Below are 26,089 nucleotides of genomic sequence, written 5' to 3' on the forward strand. Positions count from 1 at the left end.
TGCATTTAATGGGTAAGTAAATACAGAGGCAGACACGTAGCCTGGTGTCTGCTCAAGGAATGAAGTGATTAACTGTTGAGATCATTGAAGGACTATTTCAGAAGGAGAGATTTGAGATTAGCTCTTAAAGGACAGAAATTGTACAAGAAAAACCATGGAAGCAAAGCGGGCTATCTCAGGAAAAGTTAATAGCAGGAGCCAAGCTGCACGGACATGGAACAGCATGGAGTTTCGACGAATGTTAACTCCTTCGTTGAACCTGGCTCCAGTGAGGGGCAGGAAGGTGGCTGTAAAGCTCAATTTGGATGGATGGAAAAACCACCTATTTGTCACGTCTGCTCTGTGCTCAAGCCCCCATTTCCTGGAGCACCTTTTATGATTTCCTGTTGCTTGGTACGCCTTTCTATTTATCTCTCTCATCATGGTCAACTCTTGCTTTTTCTTTAGTACTCGGTTCAAACTCCATCTGTCCTAGGAGCCCACTTGGCATGCACATTTCCTCTCCTGATCTCACCTGACGCACTGCATATATTTCTGCGCCCCCCCCCCACTTGCACCAAACTGTTCAGCAACCCTGTCTGTCACCTAATACTACCTCATAAGCCCCTTGAAGTTGGAGGCCATCACTGAGGATGGACTAATGCTAGTGTCCGAAGCACCGAGCAGTCTGTAGGGCACATTGACAGGTGTCCACATTGAACTGGTCTGCACTGGCCAGGGGCAGTATCCTGGTGTGTTCTAAAGTGTGTGTCTCTTTAAAAAAAAAATATGAGGAATTACCGAGAGTTCTACGTAGAGAATTAGCCTTATCCGATATTTAAATTTGCAAAGGGTGATGCTGATGTCTAAGTGGAAGACAGGTTGAAGAGCTATGAATCTGCAAGTAAACCTAATACTGATTTTCTGAGAGAGGAGCTGCTGTGCTAACTCAAGTCAGTTCTGCATCTGTAACATACCTCTGCTCTGTGTGCCTACATTGGACCTTTTGAACATCCCTGCCACTGGTTGAGCTCCAGTATTCTTCAGGGAATATAAGAAAGGGCAAGGGTACACACAGATTTCTGGGTTCAAACTCTTTCTACCATATGGAGCAAATATTCTCCTAAATGTTAGTTTTCTTCAGCAAAATAAGGTGGTTACAGTGATAGAATAATAAAGTAGTGTAGTCATCATTCTATAGCTTAATAAATGCTAGGAACCTTTTAAAAAGAGGTGTATTAAGGTATAATTAATAAACATGCAATTGCATATATTTAATTTGTATAATTGGATGAGTTTGGGCAGTCGAGATAGTGACCTATCCATCACCTCCTGAACGTTCCCATGTCCCTTCATGTGTGGGGTGGGGGGTAAGAGCTCTTTGACATGAGGTCTATTCTCAAGAAATTAAGTGCACAACAGAGTATTGTATAGGTTCTGTGTTGTAGGGCACATTTCTAGAATTCATGGGTCTTGCCTAACTGGACTTGATATCAGTGGAACGAGTGTGGTTTGTTTTCCCTCCTCCCAGCTCCTGGTAATCACCATTCTACTCCTCTTGTTTCTGTAAGTTCAACTGTTTTAGAGAATTCATGTAAGTATAGTTATGCAGTATTTGCCCTTTTATCACCGGCTTATTTTGCTTAGTATTATGCTCTCCAGGTTCGTTCCTATTGTCACAAACGGTAGCATTTCCTTCTTTTTGAAAGCTGAATGCTACTCTGTTGTTTGCATACACCATGTTTTCTCTATCCATTCATTCGTCAGTGGGCACTTCAGTTATTTGCATGTTTTGGCCATTGTGATTAATGCTGCAATGAACATGAGAGTGCAGGTATCTCTTTGAGATGCTGCCTTTGTTTCCTTTGGATAAATAAATACCCAGAAATGGAATTTCTAGATCAAATGCCGGTTTTGTTTTTTATTTATTTTAAGTTTATTTATTTTGAGAGAGAACCAGTGGGAGGGGGGCAGAGAGAGAGGGAGGCAGAGGATCTGAAGCAGACTCTGTGCAGGCTGCAGAGAGACCAACGCGGGGCTCGAACCCAAGAACCCCAAGATCAAGACCTGAGCCAAAGAAGCTTAACCGACGGAGCCACCCAGGTGCCCCAAATGCTAGTTTTATCTTTCGTTGTTGACAAGTCTGCATACTGGCTTACACAGCAAACAACACACAGTTTTGTGTTCCCACCGCCAATATCTGAGAATTCTAATTTCACCGCGTCCCTGCCGATACCTGTCTTGAAAATAACCTTCTAGCAGGTGTGAGCCGATGTCTCTGTAGTTTTGGTTTCTGGTTCCCTGATGATTGGTGATGCTGAGCATCTTTTCACACAGCTGATGACCACTGACCTGTCTTCTCTGCTCATTTTTTAAACTGTCTTTGTTTGCTTCTGTTATTGGGTCGTAGGAGTTCCTTACATATTTCGGATATCAGTTTCCTGTCAGATAGATGGCTTGCAAATCTTCTCTCCCATTTTGTAAGCTGTTGTTTTCATGCTGTTTGGCTGTTTCCATTGCAGTGACGTGAAGTCCTACCTGTCTGAGTTTACTTTTGTTACTTGTGTTCTTAGTTCATATGCAAGATAAGATTGCCAAGCCTACGGTCATGAAGGTTTTCTTGTGTATTTTCTTCTAGGAGTTTTATAATTGCGGTTTAAGTTGTGAATCCACTTTGATCTTTGTTTCCGGTATAAGGCCTACTTACGTTCTTCTGCACGTGGATATGCAGTTTCCCCAACACCTGGCCACTCCCCAGTGTGGTTTTTGGCACATTCGTCAAAGGCCCGTGGACTGGCTGGCTGTGCACGGGTTTGTTCCTTGGCTGTGTGTTATGTTCCGTTGGCCTGCACGCCTGTCTCTTCGTCAGCACCATCTGTTTTCATCGCTGCAGCCATTTCTTTGAGAGAATATAGGTTCCTCACAGCGAAAAGCTGGGGTTCTTGCCTGCACAACAGCAGGGATTGTATGTAAAACCAGCCTAGAGGACATCAGTCACTGTCCTCTAAATCTTTGGTGGATGTCTGGTCCCTTCCCACCATGAAGGTCAGCATCTGTCTCCCACCTCTCTTGTCTCTCCTCCCTCGTCTGCCAGTTACTGTCACACGTGCGTCAAAAAGGGAGTGAACAGCAAGCCTACTGTCAACCCCCACCCCCCTTCTAAAGTTTGCAAACTGGCAAATCCTAATCAGGAGGGTGCTTGTGTGTGTGTGTGTGCGCACATGTGTGCGGGGTGGTATTGCTAATATTGCATTTCCGGGCGGAAAGTGGGAGGAGAAGTGTTAAGTCATGCCAGGGACCCTATCGTTAGTGCTGGTTAATAGGTGAGGTAGAGATGAGAGGGACGTAGGTGCGTTGGGGATCCTGCCAGGCGTGTCCTGACACCTCCTGTCTGTCCTGATATCACTTCTTTGCTAGTATTCTCCATTTCCCTCGCTGTGTTGAACGTCCCTTCGTTCAAAAGGTCATTGCTGCTCGTACATGGTGAGGCCAGGGCTCTTGTCCTGTGGTCTCTGGGCACCCAGACCTCCCCCTGATCTGACGGTGCTTTTCATGTGCCTGGAACATCCCCGTACCCTCCTGGTCTGCCCACCCCTTGAGGGTGAAGCCCCGGATTGTCTAATTGCTGTCGTGCCTCTACTGCCTAAGAACGTTCTGGGCACACATAATGTGCTCAATTAATAGGTGATGCATGAGTTAATTAATAGTTTTTTTTCTGAAACTTTGACCTCCTTCCAGGATTTGACATGCAGAAGTTTCTATTAAGAAAGGGTTTTCCTTCTTTTATGTGCAGCTTTTTAAAAACTGTGAGTCAGTCTCTCTACCCCATCCTGTGACTCTGAATAGAGCGGGGGGTTGGTGTCTCTGGTTGCCTGGATGGGGTGGGCTGCACATTTCCCTGGAGGAGCAGATCTGGGGAGGATGTTGGCTGGGACAGTGTGAAAGCCAAAGGAAATACTTCCCTTGCCTGAAACATCTGGCTGTTACACTGGGCTGCAGTGTCTCGGAATGAGTCAGGGCCAGACTGCCTTGAGCCCTCCTCCTGCGTTCCTGCCTCACACTGAATGGATCAAGAGTCGGACCTTTGGGCATCAGCGGAAAGTGTTGAGTTATTATTTTTCTTCTCTAACATACAGAAGTACGCAGAACGCACCAGAAAAATCCACTTCTCTAACACCAGCTTCCTGTCTACAGTTAACAGGACTGCTGTGTAACATGTTAGCCTTCACATGCTGAGCATGAAGCTGTGAGGTGCATGTTCAATACAGACATTGGAAGTCGGGTTTGGCATGGGGAGATGGATGTGTTAACTAAATATTCTGGATCTTTTCTACCCCTTTTCCTAGAAGGTTCCACCTAACTGCTGATATTGAAGATCAGGATACCTTCCAAAAGTGGATCAGTGGAGTTCCACATGAGGCTTTAAAAGGGGAGCGCTTTCCTAAAATGCCACCTGAATTTTGGCTCTGCCATATTTGTGGATCTGGGTACAGACGATTGGACAGCTTTGGTCCTTGGGTCCAGTGGGCTAAATGCCCCTCCTTCCCATCTCTACCTAAGGTCGTCATCTTGGGCAACCTGACCACAACCAATTCTCTCCCGTCATCTGGCTGCTGTTTTTCCCTTGAGACACCCTCTCTTTTCTTACATAACATTGGGAAGCATGGTTTGAGTCTATTTATGTATTTATTCGTTGGCTTATCTTCTTCTTGGGTCACTGCCACAGAGAAGGGTCACGTAGCGATGACACAGAGTGTGGGAAAAGGAAATGCAGCTTAATTTAGGAGAAAGAAGTTTCCAATAATTAGGCTCAAGTATATTTTTCTCCCTGCTATGTAAAAAAGTTGTGATTCTTCCTGACTCTGGAATGAGAGAGGATTTTTTACATTGTGTTTTCTTAGGTTTTGAACCTGAGGTTTTGATGTTAAGGGAACTAAGACTTAAAGATGGACTCAACTCTGAGGTGGGGAGATTTTCTATATACAAAGAGTAGTTCAGAAGGATTAGCCCCTCAATTATTCTGTTTTATTAAGTCCTTAGGCACTGTTTAGAACAGTCACAATACACACGTTTGTTAATTGATTTCTTTTTATTGCCAAATAGTATTTGTTTAATCTACTTATTCATGTGTTCTTTTTTTTTTTTTTTTTTTCATTTTTGAGAAACCCCAAAGAGCAAGCTACATCTATTCTAATCCACCACTATTTGTCACTGGGGGGTGAGAGGGAGGACTGTGACCCACTTATATATAACCATGTCAGCCTCTTGTAGCACTGCTTCCTGGAAGCGGGACCTGAATTATAATTGCCATTATTTCAATTCAGTTCAGAGGCAGGGTAGAGAAAATACAACTGGAAAGTTTATCATGAAGGCAAGAATTTTCCTGAAGAGAGATGACCCAGTCAGACCTAATAATGCAGACAGTATCTTACTGACTTTGAAAGTTTGATTCTATAATGCTTTTATCAGCAAACCTATTGGAGGAATAAATGAAATTTCTAGTCCAATGAATTATTTCTCTTTTTCTTCTTTCCATTTACTTTTGATGATAATTTAGTTTAATAAGTGTGGAGTAAAGCTGGCTTTAATTTCATTGCCACATGCTGTGATGCAAAGGCTAGAATTTAGCCTCTTGAGACACTTTCACTGACTTACTACTATAGATCAAAGGAACAATGTGTTTTTATGACCTTCTGTAATCTGTGTGAGCATCTCTAAGTTCAAAGAGACAGACAGTGTCAGATGAATCCAGAATATGAAAAAAGTCATGATCAGTGATAAGAGGCTGGGGGAGTATGTAGTCTAGGCTGTATTTCTGTGAAAACATGACTTCTGAGTTGTCTATCAGATCTAGAGCTTTAAGAATCATACTATTTCTTATATAATTTCAAAGTACTGGTTTTTGCAAACCCACATTTCTTTGTGTCATTTGCTGTCATGTTTAAATATTACCATACACATATTTTAGACTTTACTTTTTATATTTGCACAGAAACTCGGGGGACTGGCAAAATATCCGTCAACGTCAATTATATATATACTATAAACATAATTCATTTTAATAAATTTAAAATTACCATTTATAAATTATAATGGTATTCCCAGACCCCCACAGGGTGCCTATCACACACGACTCTATCTGGGAGCGGACTAACCCAGAACTGCATTCATTATTCTTTCTCGTGTGTTCAGGATTACACATCCTCAGACATTTACCCCAGATGTTAACAGTGTTCTATGTTCCCATAAAACCGAATAGAAGAGTAAAATAAAAGAACAACAGGGACCTCCGATGACTGAAATTTAAGAGCCACCACCACATCTGAGAGAAATACTAAGCAACCCATCATCTATTTTGAATTATCCTCTAAAATATGTCTTGCTCAATATCAGGAGATATTTAAATACCTTTCCTTGTACTTTCCACCATTGATTAATTTGGTCTTAAAAAAAAAAGATTGTATCATCACTTTTATTTTCTCACTTGTGCAGGCCATTGTGTCTTCGGAGATCATATCCATTTGATGACTGGTTTCAGAAGTAATGGAAATGTTTTGTTTTGTTCTATAATTTTGAATAATTCACACAAGTGGGGCTGCCTAGTAATTAATGTCTCTTTACAGTATTAGAATGGTGTGAAGTAATCATACACTTACAAATAAATAGAAGAGTGGAAGAATAGTAAATAAAAAATGCATGTTGTAGATTCATGGGTAAGATAGAATCACCATTCCCAAATTACCGATAACCATAGGGCTAACGGGGTTTCCCAACCATGGCAACACTGACATTTCAGATTGGACAATTCTTTGTTGATGGGAGTTGTCCTGTGTCTCATAGGATACTTAGTTACATCTTTGGCCTCTACCGCCAAATTGTAGGGACATTCACTCAGATATGACAACAGATTTCTCCTGAGACAGGGCCAAATACGTCCTACAAGAGAAAGGTTGCAAAACCACCCACCGTTCAAACCACTGGGCTAAAGAACTGTTGAGGGTACAGAGGCCTCGTTTCATGCCATTCTATTACTCGGTGGCAATCTGGAGGGTGTTTACATCAAAGTTTAGTCTCCAATGTGGTATATTAAAAAGAGGTACTTGGCTTTGAAGATGTCCTTGATCAGGTTATATGTCCTGTTTTGCAGGAACAATAGTAGTAGTAAGGACTAATGATTTGTGGGCCAGATGCGGAATTTGAGAACTGAGTGTAAGCAAAATCTCATCTCTATTCTGAGTGCAAATAAAGGATGTGCCAAGAACTGCATCACAAGTGTTGTGAAGCTCCCATCAAGCCATAAACTCTGGCAATAGTGGGAGCTAGAGGCTGAGATGGTAGATGTTGACAAAAAATGGTTCTGCTCTGGATGTAGCTCTGTCTTTAGAGTATTTTACATGATGATAATCATCAGTTTTATTTTATAGCTACTTTTATTCTGTTGTACAGATCTGTTAAATTGCTGTCTTTTACTTAGGTAAAAATCACAATTTTGGGGCACCTGGGTGGTCCAGTCGGTTAAGTGTCTGACTTCAGCTGAGGTCATGATCTCGTAGTCCATGAGTCCGAGCGCCGTGTCAGGCTCTGTGCTGACAGCTCAGAGCCTGCTTCATATTCTGTGTCTCCCTCTCTCTGCCCCTCCCCTGCTCACACTCTCTCAAAAATGAATAAATGATTTTTTTTAAATCAACATTTTCAAAATTTCAAGAGATTTGTCACAAATGGTTCCAAGAGCAGAGACCTCTCAAGAACAGCAACAAAAAGGGGGGAGTGACCACTTTCTCCTCTTAACATGTCTGATTGAAAACACATAGACTTCAAGTTTGGCCAGTAATGGAAGGCATTAGCAGAGTGATGGCATTTTCGGTTGTCTTCCTCCATTCCCTCCCCGCCCACCTTCCTCGTCTCTCAGGATGGACAATTTGGTGAGAGGAAAAAAAAAAAAAAGTGGAATATTGGCAAGCATAGGGCTTTTAAGCCACTTGGAGAATTGCTTCTAAATAACATGTTAACTTCCTTATAGAACACAGGCAGGTTGAAGAATCATGTCCTAAAACTATCTTGAAATTTTTAAATTGAGTTGTAGGTACTTTTGTGTTCGGTTATTCGGGGGTGTTTTCTCAATCTACTGCATTGACGGATACTCATTAAGGTAGATCGATCAATCTTCACATTCATACTGTTCTCTGAATTCAAACATAATTTCCAAGCATAGGAGGCTGACTGAACACAGTGCTCACAGAATTAATTAAAATAATTCTTACGTGGGACACTGAGGAAAATATGGCCTCTTTCAATGGCTTAGATCATTTATTTCCTTCAGATAATTTGCATAATCAAATGCACCTCTGGTATATCTGATCTTGCATCATCCTATCACATAAACTCTTGGAGCACTAAATGTATTTACACATTTGCTTATACATACGTGCAATTTGATTTGCTATATTAATGACAATGTAGCTTCTCCCTCATTTTTTTACTGGTAAGGATGTTAAACGGAAATTAAAATGTCATGAATTCCACTGAGGTGTAATGTGTTAAGAAATTTTGTGGAAACACACGTGAAAGTGTCCAGGCAATAAAACTAGCTGAAAGTAGGGTTTTACTTCTGTATTCACCTATGTAAAACCCTTGATTTTTAAATGGTGTCACCATACTCTGTTAAGTAACCTAAGAGTGAATTCCAAATTTCCTCCCACAAAATTGCACTGCCTCTTCCCTTTACCATGATAGATACCTGATGTTATCAAAAAAGACAAAACACATTATCATGACCACAAAAGAGCTGGCATGCCATTAAAGTGGTCCTCGTTGGCTAATTTGGGCACTGATTGAATACATGCTTCAAAACTCTTTGCAACCTCAAAGGAAAGGCAGTTAACTCAACGGCTACTATTGATTGACCCTTGGTTAATTAAAATAGGCAAGAATGGGGAGGCACCAGGCTGTCCAGGGGTCTATCGGGACAACAAAGAGCTCTTGTTGTCATCTACATGCTTCATCATCTCTTCTTTTATTGTTTGTCTACTCTGGACAGTACACAAATGGGTTGGTTAATGCATTTTCCATTTTGGTCATTCATGGAGTGTTTATTCCTTCATAAGCAAGATTTCAAGCATAGTTCAATTTCAGCTCAACTTTTGAACTGTTTTCCACTTTTTTTTAGTGTCCTAAAACACATAAGCCACAATGGAGAGACTGTGTCATACCGTAACCCAGTCACATCACTGTGAAACATTTTAATTAATATTTAAGTGTGCCAACTCCTTTGTTTTTCCTTAAGTGTCTTACCATCTGGCATACATACTGGGTTCAGGAAACAAACTGATAGGCACATTATTCATGGTGGGCAAAAGGCAGAAATGTCCCCTGTGAGATTCTAGTCTCCCCAAGCCATCATGGAATTATTTCATTTCTTCTATGGACTTCCATTTCCTATATTTTCTGTGTAGAGGAAAATACTATTTGTATGTTGTCTCTTTGAGTCAGAACAATCACTGATTAAAATTATATAAATATCAAATGAATAAGAATGTAAACAGGTATTCTAGCAAGTGGATCTGTTGTTGTCTTTTAAGGAAATAATTATATCAAGGTTCACTAATTCATCCTAGTGACTGAGAAAACCTTGAAATGCTTCATGGAATCGTTTTTTTTTTTCCACACTAAGCATAAAAACCTACTAAAACATCATCAATCACTGACTTAGAGTTAAGGTCTAAACATCTCAAAGAAACACGAAGAAAGCACTTTCCAATGTGCCTTTTGTTAAGACCGTTTAGGTTTCAAATGACCAAAAACTCCAGCCAAACTGGCTTGAGGAAAACTTGAAGGTGTGTTAGGCGGTGTGACTAGAAACCCTGGCAATAGGGTGACATCAAGACATTGCTTAACAGGTGCTCAAGCAATGTCTTCACAGCTTTCTTTGTGTCCTATCTCAGCTTTTGTCTGGGAAGCTATCCCCTCTTCTTGGTATCCTCAACTGTCTGTGTAACAGCAAACCTAATATTTTTGCTCTTTCAAATGCAGCAAGAAAAAAGCCCACCATTTTTCTGGCAAAACAAACACTTGTCTAGTGTTCTTGGTGCTTACAATGGCAGTGAATGGTCTGGCTTCTGTCCTGTGCCAAATCCTACAGCCAGGAGTGAGTGGCAGTGTTGCCCCACCTTGGTCTTGACCTGGGGTGTCATCAGTGTGCCCAACTGCACAGACCACAGAGGAGAGAACATGCTGTTAAAGGAAAGTCAGAAGACTGCTTCACCAAGGTGTCAAGAGATACCTAGTAAGGGGTGAAATAGGGGTCCAGTACAGATCAAACCAGACGGCTACTATAAGACTAAAGTGAAATAAATTGTTCTCTGAGATGCTCTGTGAATCCAAACAAGGAAGAATCACAGGTACAGGTGGAATTTTAAAGCCTTAATTATCTGTAATTAAGCCACAGTGCTAACCTTACAGCAGGTTGGCAGTTTTCAGTGGTCATAAACCTACCTCTGGTGATCTCTCCCTGTGCTTCAGAATTATTTTCAGTGTTTTCTACTCACATGTTCCCCTCTTCCTTAAAACTACTTCAGTGATAGGACGGATTCCAAGCTCACAGTTCTGTAGGACATTTTGAACAACACAGAGTAGTTACATACATACACGGACACAGAAGGATTACGCTTAGAACAAGCTTCCATCATGAACTCGAGAACGCAGCTCTTTAAAATTTAAGATTCATTCCCTGCCAACAGGCAGGAGCCATAACTTGTCACATAACTTGAAGGCTTCAAAGCACTTCCATCCAAATCGATAGAGGACAAGCGTCCTTATCTCCATCTCACAGACAAAGGGCCAGAAGGTTGAGCACTATCCCCCCCATCTCTGGACAAAGGAACTTCTGTTTAAAGCCGGAAAGGACCTGGAAAGATCATCTACCCCACTCCCTGATGTCGAAGTTCAGAAAAGTGACCACAACCAGATGTTGCACTGCTGGGTCGAACACATGGCTATGAAATTCCAGAGCCGAGAAGGGAACCCCGATTTCCTGTTCATGGGTTCGGTGTTCTTTCCCTCCCCAATTTCATCACAACTTGATAAAGCCTCCAGGCCTCTGACACCAATAGTGTGTGGGAGTGAGGTGCTGTCACAGCTGGATAATAATCACACCTTCCCTGGAAAGGCACCATCGTCAGCTCTTCAAACCCAAATCCAAACCCAGGGGAAGGGCTGCCTCTGAGGTGTGATGTGCACACAGTGGCTTCCGCATCCTTCTGTCCCGCCTGCCTTTTCGGAGGCGGACAACACTTTGACTTGGCTCCTTCTCCTAAGTCACAATATTTCCTGAATCCCATGTCGATTTTCACAAATGAAAAATTTTGTCCAATAATTCTGGTGGTTTGGGTTTTGGCTTCTCTTCCTCCTCTGAGATCTCAGAAATATACGAAACAGCAGAGCTCCTTTTAATATCTTGGTGAAGACTTCTCTACACGATCAAGGACTAGACATTCCCCCAACTCTTCTGACCTCTGATCACTGACTATATTCCTGACCCTACAATTATCACTTGGAGATGGTGCTATCGTCCTAAAAAACCAAGGGAGAAAGGCAACCAGACAAAACATTAAAATATCCCCAACGTGACCACAAAGCTGGGGAGGTAAGGACACAGAAGAAAGGATACTTAATTTCGCATGGAGGAATGTGAACCAACATAAAATTAGGCCCGTATCAATATGTGGGATGGCCCCTGCATAGGCAAAAATTTGTTGAACGCTGAGTAAACTGTGATGGGTTAGAGAGAAACGCAAACACAATGAGGGCGATCTCACAGTCTTTCTGAGCAGTTTTCCCAGAGGCCCATGACCTTGCCTTTCAATCTGGGAAAGGAGTATCTACTCCTCTTCAAGAAGCCTCAGTTCCCATTGCTCCCTGCTCTCAACCCTCTAACAAAGCCCGACCCTACTTATGGACTCACAGGCTCATGATCCTGGTTTACTATGTGTGGTCCCCAGACTAGCAGCCTCACAATCACCTGGAAACATGTTACAAAGAGAAGGCTTGGGACCATCTGAGACCGACTGAATCAGACAGTCTGGACGTGTCTAGCTAGCACTGTGTGTCCCAGCAAGTCTAGCAGGTAATTCTGAAATAGGCAGAAGTTCGAGAACCACAGGTTTCTGGGATGGTGTAGTTGAAAGGGACCTTAACAATCATGTAGTCCAATAATATCATTTTCCAAGTAAAGAACCAGGTAGTTTGTACTAATCACTGTCAACGTAGACATGGTAAAGTCACAATGCCCAATTCCATAAAATAGAATCTACTGATTAAGACAAAGATAATCATACAAATATTTATCAATGACAATTTTGAATAAGCTATAAATAATGTATTTTCATTTATAAACATGTGCATGGCATGACTAAAGTGTGGTACCTTAGAGGAGAGTTTCCTGCCTTTTGGATGTGGAATGGAAGAGACAGATACCCTTAATCTTTTGGGCAGATGGGTGTGGCCTGGAGCAGCCCTGGTCCACTTGCCTCTAGCCTGAGAGAGTCTCATCTATTTATTCCAGTAGGCTGTACAATTGGCATTTCATTTTGTGCAGTATGTAAATACACATTTAGAAAGATCTGTTTTAGAGAAGATTCAAGCTCTGACTTCGGTTTGCCTTTCTATATAACACAGATGAGTAATCTGAAATGTAGAAAGTTTCCATGCATTGCACATGGCAGTCACTAGCAAAAGGCAAGACTCAAGCCCGGGTCAAGCTAGGCTCTTTTCTGCCCCCCTGCTGCCTTCTTATGTGCATAGCCCATGGCTAAGCCATCCTGGATCCAGAGAAGAGAGGTTTGGTTTTGTATTTATCACATTCAGTAGTCACATGCCCATGGCTCTAGGTGCCACCATACTGCATTCTATCCCATCCTCACGGTTCCTATATGGATTCTGAAGATTCCTCTTGACCTTTCTGTGCACATCTGTAGAATGCAACTCCCGTGATTTACATGGGTTTTCAGGTGCTTCAATATGAGAACACCTGACACAGTGATGGGTTTGTTCACAGGCCCCTTTTCTGATTGCCCATCTCCTTACCCAGAGGTCTCACTGTGTATAGAAGGTGCATCAAGCAAAGACTTGAGTCCACCTTATTAAATGAAGGCCACGGCATGGCCAGGGGGCGGGCTGCCCTCCTTCAGAGACGCTGATTCTTCGCAGGCTGTTTCAAGGATGAGCAGGTGCCACCCACTGCTCTATTCTCGGTTCATCCACGTCTTCTTAAGCTGTATCTGTATCTATGTGTCTGTTCTTGCAAATGAACATTCTGCATGGGGTGAGCTGTTCCAAGGCACCTGCATGAACATTTGGCCAAGGCAGCCGCAAGTCGGGAATCCCTGAGGTTACTGCCCAACTGTCATCAGGACGTAAGGGCTAGGTTTTTGATTTGGAAACACGTTGCCTTACTCTACTGCAAACTGCCCCCTTCCCCAAACTTCACATTCTGAGACACTTTGAAAATTATATAAAAGCAACCCTCATGTTATTGCCATCATACTCTTGGGAGGATGGGTGCTTGAAGCTTTAAGCAACTGAGAAAACTGCTATGTTGCCAAATGCTGGAAGGATCATACGAATGAATTTAAATCTATTTGGTTTAGGAATTGCCTCTGATGCAGAACAATTTAATAAGATACTACCGAGATGATGGCACAATTATTGCCAAACATGTCGGTCCTGCCCACGTTATACACTGACCTGTATCTAGCGTGTTATCCCTGGTTCATGACGGAGACAACTTACAATTGGAAACTTTTCAAGAGAAGGACACACATTTTTGAAGACTTTTCCATAATTTTTTGTAGAGTAGGTAAAATTTGCTTTTGATGATAGTTTTATATATCACAGTAAACCCTCCAATTATACCAAAATTCTGAAGATTCTTAAAATCTGTCTTTACTTCAGAGAGTTTCCAGTTAGCATAAGAACAAAAGACAAGACACCTCTGTTTCCCTTAATAAGTGTGACTCTAAAAGCCTTTATTGTGTATCCTGTATCTCTTGGTATAATTTGTGGTAATGTTGTCTTGCAAAAACAATTTTTAATAAATTTATGTATAAATATATATACAAATAAACATACGCATATACAAATATATATACATATATACACATATGTACATATATACATATATACACTATATACGCATATACTTATATAAAAAACGTGGTAACTAGGTGTATATATTTAATGTTACATATATATGTAACTGTGTGTATATTTTTTTGTTTTGTTTTTAATTTTGAGGACCATTTATATGATTCCAAAGAGATACATTCTTGAGTGATGTTGCTGAAGGCTAAAAAGTCTTCCATAAACAAACCTCACCCCCCCCCCCCCCGTAACTGCTGCATCTTCTGTATAAGAAGGCAATTTAAAAATAGAACCCAGGGTTGCTTAGTTACTTAAGCGTCTGACTTCGGCTCAGGTCATGATCTCGTGGTTCATGGGTTCGAGCCCCGTGTCGGGCTCTGTGCTGACAGCTCAGAGCCTGGAGCCTGCTTCGGATTCTGTGTCTCCTTCTCTCCCTCTTCCCCTCCCCTGCTTGTGCTCTGTGTCTGTCTGCCTCTCTCTCAAAAAAAAAAACATTAAAAAAATTAAAAGTGGAACCCAAGTTTGGGACGGACTGAAAATATTTGCACATATACTCAAAAAATTATAATTTATTTTCTCTGATTACCAGGCGCGAGCAGGGAGTGCTTTTGGATGCTGCAAGACCCGAGAGAGAAGGGCAATTCCATTTGCAAGGCACCAGCATCCCAGTGAGGATGTGTCACCTTTCTGTGACTCTGACTGACAACCTAGACTGCTCAGAAAGGGGACTAAAAATAGGTTGCTCAAGATGATTCCTATTTAGTAAAGACATTAGGATAAATTATAGCTCAAGGAGAGGAAGCCAGAACTTAATTATATAGAGATGTGTAGGTGAATGAAAACATCCCAGTGTTTATCGAAAACAAAAGTAACACACGATTATGTCATTTAAACATAAAGAATTCCTGGCTTTGTGAGTCTGTTATTAAAATGTGCAATTAACCAATTAACATATCATTAGTATCTAAGTTCTGCACGGGTAACATTGCATTCGTGTTTCAAAGATAACTTGACATTTCTGGTTTAATGATCTTTGCCTTTCATTACACGTATGAAAAAAATGAGAAAACACCCCTCCACTACCCACGGTGTCGAATTACTCTAAAGGGCTTGGTGATATTCCCAGCTCAATCTCTTTCTATCACTTTTCTTTTGCTCAAGTACAAAATTGAATATTTGGCCGGCGTGCTGTATAAATTGCTTAAGTTTCTGTTGATTACCGAAGGAAAATTACTATGGCATGGAAATGTGGCTCTATCAGTGTCCTGGCTTTTTCATGAAATTTTCCAGTGCAGATTGTTGCAAGAGAAAATTGAAAGGTGTGAGTAAGTTGCAAGCCTTCCCACAGGTACTGTGTCCTATCTGAGGAGATGAGAGCTTGCCTCAGTGCATGGCAAGGCGGGGAGAGGAAGCTCCTGGGCTCTGTGGACAGGCCGCCTGGGCTACGATGTCCTCAGTTCTCTAGCACGTGGTAGCTGGGGTCTGGTTGTAAGAGGAAGGCATGTTTTGTCCTGGGCGGTTTTAGTTACCCGTGGTTAACCAAGGTCTGGAAGCAGGCTGTCCTTGTTGTGACCAGCATCAGAAAGTCAGCAGGAGCCTAGCGCTACGTCATGTTCCCACGGCACTGGTGCCGCCTCTTCTCATCGTGGAGACCTTTCATCATTTCCCACCATCACCAGAAGGGTGAGGACAGGACAGTAAGGTATTTTGAGAGAGAGAAAGACTACATCTGCATAGGTTTTAGTACAGCATGTTGTTATAATTGTTGTATTTTATTGTTGTTACTCTTACTGTGTCTGACTTATACATTACGCTTAATCATAAGCACGTATGTGTGGGACAAGACAGTACAGATAGGGTTTGGTTATATGTGTGGATTTAGGCACGGACTGGGGTCTTTGAACCTATCTCTTACAGGTAAGAGCCTGCTAGTGGACTATTAATTTGCTGCCAGGTTAAGTTGTTTCTAGAAGTTAGATTAAGTAGACCAGATAACTGTCGGGTACGTTTCGTCGGGAGTTAAGAAGCTAAAGCAACTAACGTTTTGCTAGGTAATTAACCTCCCCTAACCAAGTTTCAATTTCTCCATCTCTAAAACGGAGACAGTAACATCCCTGTCTCATTGGATTGTTCGGAAGGTTAAGTGCTCAAAGGATTGCTTGAAACACACGAGGCTGAATGAAGTGCAGTTCACTCTTGTTGCTGCCGTTAGCGCTATTTAAGGAGCTCTACAAACGTTTACATTTCTGTGATGGGCGTGTGTGCTATGATGTGAACACGGAACACCACAGCCCTGTCTTGGTTCCCTGGGAGAGGTCAGTTATGGAGGCTTCCAATTGGTCACGTGGGAGCATGGCTGTCTTTGGATATTTAAGAGCTTCATTCAGTGTGTTGGTGTTACCTGCTCTCAAGGACATATGGTTAGCATTTTCATTTTCAAACATCCCTACAGAGAAGCTATTACTAAGAAATGAAGGAGTGATATATCAGAGAGGATAAAAACTGAGCCCTATAGCTAACAGTTAAAACAACTTTTATTTACTCTGGGATCTAGGGGTGGGGATGGAAATCCAAAGCAGTCTGTTTAGCCAAGTAAGGCCAAGTCTTCCTATGTCATTGATTATAGTAGGTGGAACTGTGCTTTTTTAATGCCTTCATAAATAAGTATTAACACTGAAGGGACATTGGAGACCACCAAACCAACTGATTATTTTTTTCCAATTCAAATTCATATCTTTGGAAACAATTTCTGTGTAACAACACTGTTGGATGCCTCCCCCAGCCTGCCTGAGCAAAAGTCCTGCCCAGAATCTAAGAAGGGGGAAAGAGTGAGCATTTCTGGAGCATATCTCTGGGTGCTTGCTGAGAACCTGGCCACCTGCAAGGAGTGTTGAGCCTGTCCTAGAAGAGCAGTCCAGGAAACTGAGGCATGGTGAGGTTTCTGTCATAAAGGAAGTTGAACAGGTATGAGTGATAGTCCTAACATAGTGAAAGAGGTCACCCACAAATGTTGGGTAGAGAGGATTCAAACAGCCCAAATGAATGAGATTCTTTAAAAAAAAAAATGAAAATAGGGAAAGAAACACTGTGGTACAATGACAGATACTCCACTGTCCTCCATCACACTCCACCCCAAGACAGTTGTTTGTCTAAAGACATCACTTTGATTTGAGAGAATGACTCAGATAGGTTCCATGTGGTTCTTACAAACAAGACGTTGTTCCTATTGCAGAAGGAAGTATGGTCCATGACTCAGAAGTCCCTCGCAGATCTTTGGGAAGCCGGGGTGGAGGCCAAACCAAGGGAGGGAGCTGGATACCATGGTTCTACTCATAACTGCTGCTGCTTTATGGAATGGTGGGGTGTTCTGGGGGGACGGTCGCTTTTCCCCTCCTGCTGTTGGTGTCCTAGAGGAAATGGTAATTGCTTCCCTTAAGTTGATGTGCTCTGGGAAAAATTGTGTCTTCTGGAGGAAATTGCCCTTAGGATGATGGTGTTCTAAGGGAAATGGTATTTCTTCCCTTGTGATGATGGTGTCTCAGAGAAACATGTCTCTCTATGATAATGGCATTCTGTGGGCAGATGTGGCTCCTTCCCCTGAGATGTTGGCATCCTAGGGGAAATGGTAGCCATCCTAGCCCTTTTCCTTTCATCATGATCACCATGCTGTCTCCATAATCCACATTTCTCTAGGGCTCACCGGGGGGGGGGGGGGGGGGTAACTGCAATCCATGGTGAACATGAACCAGGCCTTGGAGGCCAGGAGAAGGGGCCTGTGAGGAAAATGGTACCTGGGCACACGGGTGGGGAAGCACTCTCCTCTGGGCTACTAACCTGAGACTCTGAAGTGGTCACCTTCACTAACCCATGGCATTTTTCATAATCACATACTGGGAAAGTAAATCTGCTCTTTTTTTTTTTAAACTGATGTTCTTAATTGTAACATATGAAGACATGTGACCAAACATATTTTGTTTCCTGACTGTTAACGATATTCAAAGGTACATATAATGATGAATTGCAGTAAATATTTTATAGAAATAATGGTATATATTTCCCTTTCTAATCGTATTCCTTTTTATTTACATTAGGAAGAGTGTGTATATTTTCTTTTAAAGTGACTTTTATGGCCCTGGACTCTTGTTTGTTGGGGATTTTTGATTACTGATCCAATTTCTTCACTGGTTATTGGTCTGTTCAAGTTGTGTATTTCTTCCTGTTTCAGTTCAGGTAATTTATACATTTCTTGAATTTATACATTTCTTTCAGAGTGCCCAATTTGTTGGCATATAATTTTTCATAAGATTTTCTTATAATTGTGTTTCTGTGGTGTTTTTGTAAATGACATATCTGATAAAAGATTAGTATCCAAAACATATAAAGAACTTATCAAACTCAACATCCCCAAATCAAATAATCTAGTTAAGAAATGCACAAAATATATGAATAGACTTTTTTTTCCAAAGAGTACCTACAGACAGCCAACAGACTCATGAAAAGATGCTCAATATCACTTATCATCAAGGAAATACAAATCAAAACCACATTTAATTTTTTTTAACGTTTACTTATTAGAGACAGCGTGTGCGCGAGACCATGAGCAGGGGGAGGGGCAGAGAGAGAGGGAGACACAGAATCTGAAGCAGGCTCCAGGCTCTGAGCTGTCGGCACAGAGCCTGAAGCAGGATGCTCAACCAACTGAGCCACCCAGGTGTCCCTCAAAACCACATTGAGATACCACCTCACACTTGTCAGAATGGCTAAAATGGAGAGCACAGGAAACAACAGGTGAAAAGGCGAATCCCTACGTACTGTTGGCGGGAATGCAAACTGCTGCAGCCACTGTGGAAAACAGTGTGGAGGCTCCTCATAAATTAAAAAATAGAGCTACCCTATGACTCAGCAATTGCACTACTAGGTATTTACCCAAAGGTTACAAAACTACTGATTCAGAGGGGTATGTACACCCCAATGTTTATAGCAGCCCTATCAACAATAGCCAAATTATTGAAACAGCCCAAATGTCTATCGACTGATAAATGGATAAAGAAGATGTGGTGTGTATGTGTGTGTACACACACACACACACACACACACTGGAATATTACTCAGACATCAAAAAGAATGAAATCTTGCCATTTGCTATGACTTGCATGGAGCTAGAATGTACTATGCTAAGCAAAATAAGTCATATGATTTCACTCATATGTGGAATTTAAGAAATAGATGAGTACAGAGGGGAGAAGAGGCAAGCCAGAAAACAGACTCTTAACTATGGAGAACAAACTGATGGTTACCAGAAGGGAGGTGATGGGGTGATGGTAAAATTGATGATGGGATTAATCAGTGCACTTGTTGTGATGAGCACTGGGTGTTGAATGGAAGTGTTGAATCACTAAATTGTACACCTGAAACTAATATTACACTGTATGTGAACTAACTGGAATTTAAATAAAAACTTGAAGCTAATAAAAGAAAATGTGACTTTTATGAAAAAATATGCACCAAAGTGAGCAATTGGACCTTTGGCTGCATTAATGCTCATCTAATTCACAGGCAAGTGGTGTATAATGGCTTTATAACCACTGAAATTAAGAAAGCTATCGAATCCATAGTTCCATAGTCTATTATAGTCACATAGATTTGGGAAAAGGAATACTTTTCTGGGCAAAAAATACTTCTCAATGAATGTCCTCCTTTTTGACTATTAGTGGCCAGTTAATTCACATTGCCTATTTTTAATACTGCTTTTATGATGCATTAGAATTTCAACTGGGCTCAGAATGCAAAATAACTTTTTTAGCACCTCACACCTATCACTTAAATGTTTTGAACTGATATTTAAGACAGTGGGAGGATGGAAATGTCTGTATATTCTTCCTTTCTCTTCATTCCCACTGGGATGGCTCAGGCCCAGCTTCCTAACTGGTGACCATGTTTCTTCTGTGGCCTACTTTGGTCTATCCTCAGTATAGCAAAAAGAGGGTTTTTTTTTTTTTTTTTTTTTTTTTTTTGGAATGGAAATTGGATAGGGGCTCCTGGGTGGCTCAGTTGGTTGAGTATCCGACTTTGGCTCAGGTCATGATCTCGCGGTCTGTGAGTTTGAGCCCCACGTCGGGCTCTGTGCTGATGGCTCAGAGCCTGGAGCCTGTTTCCGATTCTGTGTCTCCCTCTTTATCTCTCCTCCCCCGCTCATGCTCTGTCTCTCTCTCCTCAAAAATAAATAAATGTTAAAAAAAAAAAAAAAAAGGAATGGAAATTGGATTATGTGTCACCCCTGATCAAAACTCACTTGGGACTTCCATTGTCAAGTTGAATGGAGTCCAAGGTCCTTCTCTGAACAAAGTTGGAAGTGATTTCATACTGGCCTCTCTCTGACCTCGTCTCGTCCCGGGCTTACATTCTCTTAATGCACTGCAGCCACTCCAGGGCTCCCACACTCCCATCTCCTGGCCAGCCTGTCTTGTGCATTCCACACCTTGTCATGGTCCCAACTCTGAAGCCGTTCCTCAGGGTTTACCTCCTCTCCCCTGAGTGTTGTCCTTGACACCCCTCTCTATTAGCCAGCTCTTCACTCTTCAGCTGAGTTCTTATGATCTGATGTTCAGTCTTTAATTCTTGCCCATTCAAATATTTGCTTAGTATCCATATCCCCCCCTGAACCTTGGGAACTGCCTGCTGTACTCAGTGGAAGTCCCTGGATTCACGGTACACTGGGCACTTAGGACAGGAATGGGTACATAGCAGGCACGGAACACTTCGTGCTGAAGAAATACATGATTTCACGTTGCTTTAGGCATGACCGGATCCAAGTGTTTAGAATCTGTGAGGAGGCCACATGTTGAAATGACCACGACATTGCCATAGAGATGGGTTCCAATGCTGCTTTCACCATTTTCTTAATTGAAAATATTTTCTTCACTTTTCCAGACTTCATTTTTCTCATTACAGAAAGAAATGATAAAAACTTCACCTAGAAGAATACCATCTATCTATCTATCTATCTATCTATCTATCTATCTATCTATCTATATTTTTTTCTATTTTCAAGACTGTGGTAGGCCATTCCAAAATTCCTCTTTTCCTTGGTCACCTCAAATGATTCCTTTGAAAGACTCCATCATATAAGAGCCAGTGTGGATTCTCAGAAGTGTACTTCACTTGATAGAGAAATGAACATTTCTTTCGATGTAGCAAAGGGAACAGAGCTTTAAACTTTCAAGCATTTGGATTGCCCTCTTGGGGTTTCTTTTAATTATAATAAATTAAAGAAAATCTTCAAGTGCTGGATTATTGAGTTTTGAAGTGTCACGGTACAGGTAGCAAAATAATAAACTCACGATTGCTTTACTACTAAGGGCTTAAGATTGTATAAATAGTTGGTGACTATCTCATGCAGGAAGTCTGTATTCACTCGTCAAGCAGGTAGCAAACTTGTTATGCTGAAATATTCCCCATGAGCCTAGTGAGTGACCTCATATCAGCTTCATAAAGTAGATGCTTGTATGTAAGGCTATCAATTTTAATAGAGAAAACATATTTAAATATGAAATTTTTTTGAAAATGCAACATAAATTCTTTAAATGTCTACAAACAGAAACACACACACACATAATGGAAATTATCATAAAAGATGGAACCAGTATTTTATTTATTTTTAGTTTATTCATTTTTTGATAAGAGTGTAAGTGGGGGAGGGGCAGAGAGAGAGGGAGACACAGAATCCAAAGCAGGCTCCAGGCTCTGAACTGAGAGCACAGAGGCCATTGTGGGGCTCAAACTCACGGACTGTGAGATCATGACCTGAGCTGAAGTTGGACCCTCAACCGACTGAGGCACCCAGGTGCCCCAAGATGGAACCAGTATTTTTAAAGTGGAAAGGCATAGTAGAAATCTTACGTAGATTTCCCAAGCTTATTTTACGCATCCATAATGTATATCTTTAAGGATTTACAAACCAATGTGGGATTAACACAAGTTACCTTTAATGCCTTTCTTAATTACCAGTATATTTTTTGACATTTGCGGGCTTTAAGGACAGTTTCCTTTTGTCTTGTTTTATACAGCCTATTGAGATATAATTTATATACCTTACATTTCCTGCTTAAAATATGTAGATCACTATGCTTTAATGTATTTACGGCATTGCATATCTGACACCATAATCTTATTATTATTAGACTTATTTCTCACCTTTTCAAAAATAGTCATCCTAACGAGCATGAGGTGAAGTCATGTTGCAGTTTGATTTGTATTTCTTGATGATTAGGGATTTTGAGCATCTTTCCATGAGCCCGTTAGCCATCTGTATATCTTTTTTTTTTTTTTTTTTTTTTGAAAAATGACCATTTGGATCCTCTGCTCATCTTTTAAATTGGATTCTACCCTCCCTCCCTTTCTCTTTCTTTGCTATTGAGTTGTATGGGTTCTTTATATATTTTGGATATTAATATGACTTGCAGATATCTTCTTCCACTTCATAGGTTGTCTATTCATTTTGTCGATGGTTTCCTTTGTTGTGCAGCACCTTCTAAATTTTATGTGGTCCCACTTGTTGATTTTTTATTTTGTTACCTTTGCTTTTAGAGTAAAATCCAAAAATCCATTGCTATGACTGATGTCACAGAGCTTATGGCCTATTTTTCTCTAGGAGTCTTACGGTTTCAGTCTCACATTCAAGTCTTAAATCAATTCGAGTCACTCTTTGTGTATGGTGTAAGACAGTGGTCCAATTTTTTTTTTTTTTTTTTTTGGGGCATGTGGCTGTCCTGTTTACCCAACACATTTCTTGAAGAGACAGCACTTTGCCTACTATATATTCTTGGCTCCTTTGTTGTAATTGACCATAAATGTATGGGCTTATTTCTGGGTTCTGTATTCCATTTCATTGATCTACATGTATTTTTATGCCAATACAATTTGTTTCAATTACTATAGCTATAGCTTACTTCTAGCATACCTCTCACTTTTTTCTTTGCTAAGATTGATTTGGTTATTTGAGATCTCTTGTGGCTCCATACAAATTTTAGTATTCTTTTTTCTACTCCGTGAGAAACACACCATCAGAAATTTTAGAGAGATTGCATTGAAACTGTAAATTGTTTTGGAAAATATGGACATTTTAACAATATTAATTCTTAAACATCAACAAGCATGGAATATTTTTCCATTTATGTCTTTTTCAGTTTCTTTCGTCAGTGTTGTCTGGTTTTCAGAACACAGGCGTATCATCTCCTTGGTTAAATTTATTAAGTATTATTTTTGATACAGTTGTAAATGAGATTGCTTTTTCCCTTATAGTTCATTACTGTATAGAAAAGATAGATTTTTGCACATTGATACTGTATCTTGAATTTCACTGGATTTATTAGTTCTACCAGTTTTTTTTGCTGGAATTTTTAGGGGTTTTAATATATAATATATCATCTGCAAATAAAGACAATATTATTTCTACATTTCCAATTTGCATAACTTTTATTTCATTTTCTTGCATAATTGTGACTAGGACTTAGGTCGGCAGTGGACATCTTTCTTTGGTTCCTAATCTTAAAGGAAAAGCTTTCCACTTTTACCACTGAGTAGGATATTAGCTGAGGACTTGTTATAAATGGCCTTTATTATGTGGGTGCATTCCATCTCTACCAACTTTGTTGAGCATTAATATCATAAGAGGATGTTAAATTTTATCAAATGTTTTATCAGTGTCCATTGAGATGATCATATAATTTTCTTCCATTATTTTGTTAATGTCTTATATAACATGTTGATTTTTAGATGGTGAACCATCCTCGTGTCCCTGAAGTAAAACCTGTATGATCATGGTTTACAAGCCTTTTAATGTATTGTTCAATTTTGTTGAATACTTTTGCATTTCTGTTCATCAGAGAAATTGGCCTATGTTTGGTTGGTTGGTTGGTTTGTTTTTTCTTCCTCATCTTGTCCTTTTCCACCCGGATAATCCTGACCTTGTAACATGAGTTGACAGGCATATTCTATTCTTGGGAGATTGTGTGAAGGATCAATACTATTTCTTATCTGAATGTTTGGTAAACACCAGTGAAGTTGTTTGGTCATGAATTTTTGTTTTTTGTGAAGTTTGGATTACTGATTCAATCTCCTTACTAGTAAGCACTGTATTTTAATTTCTATTTCCTCTTGATTCGGTATTGGAAGGTTGTGTGTTTCGAGAGCTTTATCCATTTTCTCCTAGGATGTCCAATTTCTTAGCATAAAATTGATTGGTGTAGTCATTTATGACCCTTTGTATTTCTGTGGTAGAAATTATAAAATATCCTCTTCCATTTCTGATTTTGAGACATATATATACACACACAAATATAGATATATACCATTTCTACACCATATGTATACACACACACAAACACTCTACTCTTTCTATATACACACAGTGTATATATATGTATATGTATATATGTATATATACTGCATGTGAGTATATATGTAGGTATATGTATACATATACATATATGTATGTATACATACATATATGTATACGTATACATATACATACGTACGTATATGTGTATATATGGAGGGGAGAGGGAGGCAGGGAGGGGTGGGGAGAATTTTGGTGAATCTAGCTTAAAGTTAGTAAATTTTGTTTATCATTCCAAGAACCAGCTTTTGGTTTCATTGATGTTTTCTATTACCTTTTTAGTTTTTATTTCATCTATGTTTGCTCTAATTTTTATTTCCTTTTTTGTGCCAGCTCTGGGATTCAGTAGTTCTTTTGCTAGTTCTCTGAGGTGCAGAGTTATGTTGTTGGAAATTTTTCTTGTTTCTTGAGGCAGGCATTTATTACAATGAATCTCTCCCTCTTAGAACTGCTTTTGCTCCACCTTAAAAGTTTTGGGATGCTACTTTTACATTTTTCTTTGTCTCAAGGTATTTTTTAATTTCTTTTTTGTCAGTTGTGCATTGTTGAATCTACACATCTGTGAGTTTTCTAGTTTTCTACTTGTAATTGATTCCAAGTTTAATGCCATAATGTTCAGAAAATGTTCTTGTGCGATTTTCATCTTTTTAAATTTTTTAAGACTTGCTTTGTGGCCTAATATATAATCTGTCCTGGAGAACATTCCATGTGCCCCTGAGAAGAATATGTATTCTCTTTCTTGGATCAAATGTGTGTGTGTGTGTGTGTGTGTGTGTGTGTGTGTGTGTGTGTGTGTGTCTCCATCTGACCTAATGTGTTATTTAAAGTCAGTGTTTCCTTATTAATTTCCTACCTGGATGATCTATCCATTGATGTAAGTGGGGTATTAGACTCCTCTACTATTATGGTTTTGCTATCTATTTCTGACTTGAGTCCTATTAATATTTGCTTTATATATTTAGGTGTTTCTATGTTGGGTGCATAAATATTTACAAACATATCTTCATAGTTGACTGACCCCTTTGTCATTATGTAATGTCCTTTTCTCTTATTACAGCCTTCATTTTACTGTCTATTTTGTCAGATATGTGGATAGCTATTCCACCTTTCTTTTGATTTCTGTTTGCATGAAATATCTTTTCCATCCCTTCACGTTCAATCTGTTTGTCCCTACATCCAAAGTGAGTCTCATGTGGGCAGCATATGGATGGGTCTTGTTTTTCTCTCCATTCAGCCACTGTGTCTTTTCTCTGAATAATTTATTTCATTTACATCTAAACTAACTATTGATAAGTATGTACCTGCCAGTTTGTTAATTATTTCCTGGAGGTTTTGTATGACCTCTTTTACTTTCTTCTTCTCTTATTTGATGGTTTGATGGCTTTCTTTAATGATCTGTCCAGATTCCTTTATCTTTTGTGCATCTACTATAGGAATTTGCTGGGTGGTTACCATGAGGTTTACCCATAACAACCTATATTTAACAGTATATTTTTGTTGATTACAACTTAATTTATGCATTCTGTAGCTCTAAATTTTTCCCCAACAACTTTTTTTATGTTTATGTAACATTTTAGA

At 40.2% G+C, this 26,089-nt stretch overlaps 1 protein-coding gene across 5 annotated transcripts in view; it reads right to left on the reverse strand.

Annotated features, from left to right (window-relative positions):
* The window catches only part of CSMD1 (CUB and Sushi multiple domains 1), a 2,022,178-nt gene that overhangs the window by 866,034 nt on the left and 1,130,055 nt on the right, over positions 1-26,089 (reverse strand). The gene's annotated exons all lie outside the window — the stretch shown is intronic.

The sequence above is a fragment of the Leopardus geoffroyi genome, chromosome B1 (assembly GCF_018350155.1).
Source record: "Leopardus geoffroyi isolate Oge1 chromosome B1, O.geoffroyi_Oge1_pat1.0, whole genome shotgun sequence".
Lineage (NCBI taxonomy): Eukaryota > Metazoa > Chordata > Mammalia > Carnivora > Felidae > Leopardus > Leopardus geoffroyi.